At 33.9% G+C, this 8,931-nt stretch overlaps 1 non-coding gene across 1 annotated transcript; it reads right to left on the reverse strand.

Moving 5' to 3' along the window:
- Positions 1–8,348: 8,348 nt before the first annotated feature.
- Trnat-ggu (transfer RNA threonine (anticodon GGU)) lies at positions 8,349–8,422 on the reverse strand. The gene has a single exon. It is a non-coding gene; the product is annotated as a tRNA-Thr (tRNA).
- Between the last annotated feature and the right edge of the window lie 509 nt (positions 8,423–8,931).

The following is an 8,931-nucleotide window of genomic DNA, read 5'->3' on the forward strand; positions in this document are numbered from 1 at the left end:
AGCATATTACAACGTCATTCAGAGACACTGTCTTTTGCTTGTTACATTTCCCGTAAGTTGGGGTGTTCTCACTTGTGTCAATATTAATAGGTATGTCACAGTGGCTGCACAATAATTCTGCTACACTGTGCATGCAAGCATAACAGTGAATTAAAAAGGGCGCGCTTCAAATTTGGCCAATTTTAGAAAACATCCATGTCGATAAATGAATTTCTTGATATGCTTCATTTATCCAAATTGTTTGAATTTTTAATATATGGTGTGTGAAGCCTTCCGAGGCTACCATCGGGTCCCCCAAATTAAAAATTGTTTTGTTTAAGAACTACTGCCTGTTTTTATGGATTTTTGAATATCGCTCATAAATCAGTAAATATAGGCCTACTGAAGTAAAGGAACTACCACCATTTAGCTGACATACTAATCTTTCTTAGCATGTAAATTAATTCCGTCGACAACAAATGAAACACTTCCCTAAAACCAGTTGAAGCAAAACATTAATCAATGTTTTTTTAGTGAGTAATTTTCCAAACCACACTAGCTCTAAGCCATTGTGTGTGTCCAAGGCCATACTATTTTTGTATACGCGGTACAGTAAAATTGCTGTTCATTGTACCGATTATCCTCCCATGTTAATCCAGATGACAAAATGTTAATTTAAAGTCTCATTGCAACTGAATTTTAATTTTTACTTTTCGGACTTGGCTTTGAGTAATGGTGACACATACCATGTTTACAGTAAAAATGAAAATTATATTCCAGACACCGTCAAAATGTCAAACTTTTAATTTTTTTGTATTGTTTTTAAATAATTAACTGCAGTTCATTTATTCAACCTCATAACAGGATCATATTTAAAAGATTTATGATGAATGAACAGACGTTCATTAAATATTGAAAAAAACACCAAAATTACTCATGCCTAATTTGCATAATAATATCATAAATACATAATTAGCTGTAATTACCTAATTTGCATAATTAATTACTTTTTGTGTATTTTTGTCATCAATTGAAAGAACTTTGTATACATATGTGTGCAAAAAACCCGCACCTTTATATCATGTACGGTTTTCTATTGGCATCAATTTTGCATATTAATAAGCTGAACTTAGTCATTTTTGAGATTTAATTTGTCTGCAGATTGGCCGAAATGGCTAAAATAGCATATTTGATTAATTTATTATAATTATTCAATGATGGATTTTTTTAATTTTGTTTTCTGTAACGAAGTCAGGAAAGATAGGCATTTAACATGTGCTATTTAAATTAACGCTGCTTTTCCAAGCAAGCGTCCAAATAAACCTTCAAAATCTCGAAATGTGCCAATTTTGTCATTACAGCCATTTGTGGCAGGATTTCATTCCATCTACGAGCATCTTTAAATTGACATTACATCACAATGCATTGACCGATTTCAATTCTGTTTTTTGATTTTTGATGCTTTAATAAAGCTTAATAATGTAGGAACATTAAATAACGCGTTTCTGCTGCGATTATTTTTGAGGTGATATACCTAATATTAACACGTCAGATTTTGAGCACCTGCAATGTAGTATTTTTAAGAGCTACGAACCTTTGAATTTACACATTTATTTAGTAATATGTTTAGTAATATTATATTCCATAATACATGTTGTCGTATTATTTGAGTTGGCTTTTGCATTAAGTTAAAAAAAAAAGTTAAAAATACAGAGTTATGTATCTTATGTTGGAAGATAAAGTTCATTTCGCAAACTCTTTAATAAAAAAATACTCAAGTTTCAGCAAAAATGCGAGATAAACGTTCAAGACGTGGCGTTGAAAGATGCCCTTAGCTGGTTAAGAAAAGTTCACTTGATGTCTCAAGTCCAATGTGCGATAACAAATCTATTCGTCAGATAACAATTTGACATGAGCAGGAAAATGTTGCAATGATAAAATGTGTCTTCATTCAGATTGAAACCATAGTTCTGTCACTATCTAGAACATGAAACAGACATGACAAAAGAACACTTACCTGAACCCGTAGATTGTTTGGTTAAAACAGAGAGTGCTTTACCCTGCCCCTTATGTATTTACCCTATTAAATTTGCCAAATTTGGGAAAACCAGTAAAATAAATGTTTTATGGTATGCTGTACTTCCCTACAGAGAGTGTACATGATTACATCTCAGTACATGAATAGTATATACATGTACTTGTTGGTATGTGTGGTGTTATGTAATCAACATTATTGAGTTCATTCCACCAGTCTTGCCGCTGGTATCAATTTACCTTGTCGGCAAGCCCATGATTTACACAAGTGATGGAAGGTGGAGTGTTATCGTACCAAAAAACGGCACATCTTCTCAAGGGGTTAATTCATCTCACAAGACCTGAAAGAAGATTTTCATAACATTTGATATTTAACATCTGAGGGTTGGCAAACTTTTCAAATGCTGCTTTACTGATGGTAAGAAAACGAGAAGATATGGTGAAAGTCAGTGTGGGGAATTGTGCTGAATTATGTTATTTCGTAGTAATATCAATATTTGAAGGATTCGTGCTCTCTGTCTTTCTTTGGACCAATACTTTTTATCATACGTTTTATAAGGATGAAGTGGTGGTATTGTTAGGTTGAATAGGTCTGTTCAAGTTTCCAGATGATAGTCTTACTTATAGCACTATGATGTTGTTGGAAAGCGCGATTTAGTGGTTAGTGTACTACTTGCCTTTTGTGCATGAGGTCCCGGGTTCAACATTGGCAGTAGATATTTTGGTGGGATATTGATTTTAATTTGAAAACAACAAATCTGAATGCATTGATAGCATCTGTAGAATAAAACCGCCTTGTCAATGATGCCTTTATTTTCTCCGATTCTAAAATATATTCTTGATATTCTTCCTTCATTGCATTCATAACATTATTAGCTTGTTTTACTGCCTCTCCTTTTCTCTTGTTTCCAACAATATCCCTCTCTGACAACACCGTACCGGTAATAATATGTTTCTTGAACAAATTTACAATATTCTGTTGAAATATTCAAATTCCTGAAATCGAGTTTTTGTATAATATTATGTTCTCGAATATGGTACTAAAGCAAACAAAATATCTTGATCGGATCTAAAGAACCCTTGTCAAGTTATTCATTATAATTTCATTCGGCTGCGAACCATATTGTTTTTGAAAGGACGGGTCACATTAAAAATAAACTGTTCATATTTTATTCGCTGATAGAGTTTCCTCCTCGTTGTGTTACAATTGAACTGTTGGGGAGTATTTGAGCTGAAGCAAAACTGGTAAAGAGGTCGAAACATTGGTGTTTACTTTCATATTCCACTTCTGCCACTTGAACGGAGTAGTGACACTATAAAATGTCTGAAATGTTGACAACCTCCTACACCCACCTTAACCCTTGGGCTATTTCTGGATTGAATTATTACGTATGATATATTGAATCAACGAGTGGCTATACCATGAAAGGCTTTTAAGCACCTGTCAAAAGAGCTAAAGATAACCCATATTAAAATAAAAGTCATAGGAACTGAAATGTATTGATATACAACTCAACCTTAACCCCATCTAAGCGTGTTTGTTTTAAAAAGAATATACGTGCCCACTCCTCAATAACAAAATACCGTACTAATATATGAATACATGAATACAAAAGCCACCTAAGTCCATGCGAAGTTATTTTGAGAGAAAAACCCGTGTATCATTTTAATTCCTTCAGTTAGATTTACCTGGTCAATATGGTAAGTTTTACGTGCAAATGAGTGGATTAACCTGTATTAGGTATGACGATTAGCATTTCAGGGACTTCGTGGGGTTCATTTTAAATGTTGGACTTAGGTGGTTTTTGAATCATATACAAAGACAACAATGTTAGAATGAGATTACCACTAGTAAGATAATACAAAATAAAGCACACAGGTATGTATAATGTTGATAAGCATTCTGCCATGTAATATAAACCACACACTTTCCTTTATTAAACCCATTTTTTGTTCAAAAGTCATTCTCTAGCAATGAATGTGTTACAAGTGGACTTTTATACATACTGGATTTCAATCAATGTGTTACAAGACTCAAATCATGGAATTGGGTGATTCTTTCATACATGCTATTTTTCACATGCCCAATAGACACAGAGAATGAATTTGAGTTGTTCTTTCATGCATATGACAGGCCTATGTATAGCAACAATTTCCCATGCTTAACTCAATTTGGCCAAAGTATGGACTTAGGTGGCTTTTGTATTCATATATTCATATGTCGAGTCAATATACGTTATATATTTTACCCCTGCGGACACTGGTGGGACCAAAAGTTGGTATTTGACCTTTATGTCTATTATTATTCAAGAACTGTAAATCGGAGATCTGTCACACATACTTTTTCTCTCCTATTGTGGACATTGGAGAATGTTTAGAGTCACTAGCAAGGAAACATTGGTGTTCTAATCTTATCTACACCCATTATATTAATCGTCAATAATATAATAAAGTAAAGTAGTATATTAATATCAAATTGTTTTTGGTAAGGCGCTCATACAATTCTACAAGAATGATACATAAACAACAATAGAATATCAATGTTGCCAATAATGATATTAATGAATAAAAAGAGTTATTATATATATTTCATTGAACATAGCAATTGACGACTTTCGCATCTAAGTGCACTTACTATGTTTGCTTTGCTATGAGAGGACCTGGTATGGGAATTATAGCGTATTTGCACTTAATTACAGAGCGTCACACTGAGAGAAACTCAATACGAACATGTTAACAAGAAGTGATAGGGCAATATACTGGCATGGATCTTTTTTCGTTATTCTAAATTCGTTATTCTAACACGGGAGATTGCGAATTCTGTTTAAGGAAGACTATCATGCTTGAAAAATACAACAGATTTCTGTTTAAAAATCTGCTATATGTGACGTGATGTCATAAATTTGTATTGTGAATTTGAAAAAATCAAAAGTATATATCAGGATAATCATAATACAATTTTGTGTGTCTGATGCTCTCTCAGGTCCCACAAAAATACTGTGCAAACGTCTTTATCCGAACTCTTAACGAGTGGATACTCTTTACTAAGTTTTTCATAGCACAAATTTATCATGCAAGTATTATAAAGGAAACATACCTTGAACAATTTTTTTTGTTCTATGGTTATCTATAATTATGAAAACTCGATATTATCTTCCTTGTATAAAGGTTCAGAGCCTGAGAAATGCTGGTGCAAATTTGTACAAAACATTGTCTTGACTTGGATAAGTGATATATTTTGATCATGTTTCCTAGTGTCTGTAGAAAGACAAACATTATGATGTATTTCTAGTGTTTAACTTACCTAGATTGATTATCAGTACACGTTGGGGATATTAGGTTACGCTTTATTTATGGGTTGCATGTCGTGTTATATATTTACATGACATCATAATTGTGTCCTACTTAAGACGGCTATATGAATAATTGAAAACGTCTTTCTCCTCAAGGAACGTTCTTACGAATCTTTTCCCTTTGAGTCATTTTAATTTTAATCTTGCAATGATAAGAATGATTAGATATCAATTTATGTTTATTGTAAATATGTTTGAAATGGGTTAAGACTTAAACATCGTTTTACCAGGCAAAAAAAATTCATGGGTATTCCCAAAATTCGCTACTAGTTGCTATGCAAATCATGCCATAAACATGGCATGTTCATGCCATGAACATGGCAAGACATTCTGATTCTTTTGTTTTGTATATGGCATGAAAATCCTCTATCAAGGATTCATGGGTCGTTAATTTTGAACCCAATAAAATTGTAATTGACGCCCTTGACTAAAAAATTAATGGGCATGGAAGTAGAGAAAATTTGACATTGACCATGATTCATGCCATGAGTTACCCATGAATAAGGAATTTATGGGCATGAAAGTAGAGAGAATTTGGCATTGACCGCGATCCATGCCCATGAGTTACCCATGAACATGCCCTGAACATGTCAAGGCTCTGACTACACGCATGACAAAAAAAAGGATGCAAGGGCATGAATATTCATGGGTGAGCATGAACAATCCATCAAATTTTCCCAAATTCATGAAAATTCATGCCCGTTGCTAGCGAAAATAGGGCATGTTCTTGGCATGTTCATGGCAAGATCTTGGCATGTTCATGGGCATGACTCATGCCTAAATTTTTGCCTGGGGATCGAGGCTACGATCACCGTGGAAAACAATTGATCCCGTTGAAATAAGACAGTATTTTTGTGGGACATGAGAGCACATCAGACTATTCTAAATACGAGGACTGTCATTCTGATATTAGAATAATTTTGATTTTTTTTAAATTCGCGATATAATACAAATTGTATGACAAATTATTAAAGTTTGATATTTTTTTGAACCTCGTTTTGCCTTTCATTCATGTTCCTTGTAAATTTAACTTGTTTTATCTTTTTAACTTCAACACGATTAATTGTGAACCATGATGCATGCCTCAAATTCTAGGGGTCTTATTACAAAGCTGTCAAATATATAATACACTGCTTCAATTATGTTCGGTTTCAACCCATAACCTGGCCAGACCCACACACACTTAATCACTACACTACAGAGCATATTACAACGTCATTCAGAGACACTGTCTTTTGCTTGTTACATTTCCCGTAAGTTGGGGTGTTCTCACTTGTGTCAATATTAACACGTCAGATTTTGAGCACCTGCAATGTAGTATTTTTAGTTCTACGAACCTTTGAATTTACACATTTATTTAGTAATATGTTTAGTAATATTATATTCCATAATACATGTTGTCGTATTATTTGAGTTGGCTTTTGCATTAAGTTAAAAAGTTAAAAAGACAGAGTTATGTATCTTATGTTGGGAGATAAAGTTCATTTCGCAAACTCTTTAATAAAAAAATACTCAAGTTTCAGCAAAAATGCGAGATAAACGTTCATGACGTGGCGTTGAAAGATGCCCTTAGCTGGTTAAGAAAAGTTCACTTGATGTCTCAATTCCAATGTGCGATAACAAATCTATTCGTCAGATAACAATTTGACATGAGCAGGAAAATGTTGCAATGATAAAATGTGTCTTCATTCAGATTGAAACCATAGTTCTGTCACTATCTAGAACATGAAACAGACATGACAAAAGAACACTTACCTGAACCCGTAGATTGTTTGGTTAAAACAGAGAGTGCTTTACCCTGCCCCTTATGTATTTACCCTATTAAATTTGCCAAATTTGGGAAAACCAGTATAATAAATGTTTGATGGTATTATGTACATTCCTACAGAGAGTGTACATGATTACATCTCAGCACATGAATAGTATATACATGTACTTGTTGGTATGTGTGGTGTTATGTAATCAACATTATCGAGTTCATTCCACCATTCTTGCCGCTGGTATCAATTTACCTTGTCGGCAAGCATATGATTTACACAAGTGATGGAAGGTGGAGTGTTATCGTACCAAAAAACGGCACATCTTCTCAAGGGGTTAATTCATTACAGAAGACCTGAAAGAAGATTTTTTATAACATTTGATATTTAACATCTAAGGGTTGGCAAACTTTTCAAATGCTGCTTTACTGATGGTAAGAAAACGAGAAGATATGGTAAAAGTCAGTATGGGGAATTCTGCTGAATTATGTTATTTCGTAGTAATATCAATATCTGAAGGATTTGTGCTTTCTGACTTTCTTTGGACCAATACTTTTTATCATACGTTTTATAAGAATGAAGTGGTGGTATTGTTAGGTTGAATAGGTCTGTTGAAGTTTCCAGATGCTGGTCTTACTGATAGCACTATGATGTTGTTGGAAAGCGCGATTTAGTGGTTAGTGTACTACTTGACTTTTGTGCATGAGGTCCCGGGTTCAATATTGGCAGTAGATATTTTGGTGGGATATTGATTTTAATTTGAAAACGACAAATCTGAATACATCTGTAGAATAAAACCGCCTTGTCAATGATGCCTTTATTTTCTCCGATTCTAAAATATAGTTTTAATATTCTTCCTTCATTGCATTCATGACACTATTAGCTTGTTTTTACTGTCTCTCCTTTTCTCTTGTTTCCAACAATATCCCTCTCTGACAACATCGTACCGGATTATGTTTCTTGAACAAACTAACAACATTCTGTTGAAATATTCAAATTTCTGAAATCGAGTTTTTGTATAATATTATGTTCTCGAATATAATACTAAAGCCAACAAAATAGCTGGATCGGATCTAAAGAACCCATGTCAAGTTATTCATTATAATTTCATTCGGCTGCAAACCATATTGTTTTTGAAAGGACGGGTCACATTAAAATTAAAACTGAGCAAGGTTTTTTAAGTCAAGTCAACACATACATAAATGACAGCCAGTGAAAAATATCACTGACTATCCAGGATTTGAACCTGGGACCTTCGGATCACCGGACCGATGCTCTACCAACTGAGCTAATAAGTCAGATGGAGAAGAGCTCAGTTGGTAGAGCATCGGTCCGGTGATCCGAAGGTCCCAGGTTCAAATCCTGGATAGTCAGTGAAATTTTTTCACTGGCTGTCATTTATGTATTTTTCACTGGTCATATTTAATTTACCACATAGATTAAACTTTATTTCTCCGTCTAAAATTAAAACTATTCATATTTTATTCGCTTATAGAATTTCCTCCTCATTGGATAACAATAATTATTGAAATGTTGGAGTATTTGAGCTGAAGCAAAACTGGTAAAGAGGTCGAGACATTGATGTTTGCTTTCATATTCCACTTCTGCCACTTGAACGGAGTAGTGACACTATAAAATGTCTGAAATGTTGACAACCTCCTACACCCACCTTAACCCTTGGGCTATTTCTGGATTGAATTATTACGTATGATATATTGAATCAACGAGTGGCTATACCATGAAAGGCTTTTAATGCACCTGTCAAAAGAGCTAAAGATAAATCATGCTAAAATAAAAGTCAAAGGAAC

This window comes from Amphiura filiformis, chromosome 1 (assembly GCF_039555335.1).
Source record: "Amphiura filiformis chromosome 1, Afil_fr2py, whole genome shotgun sequence".
Classification (NCBI taxonomy): Eukaryota; Metazoa; Echinodermata; class Ophiuroidea; order Amphilepidida; family Amphiuridae; genus Amphiura; species Amphiura filiformis.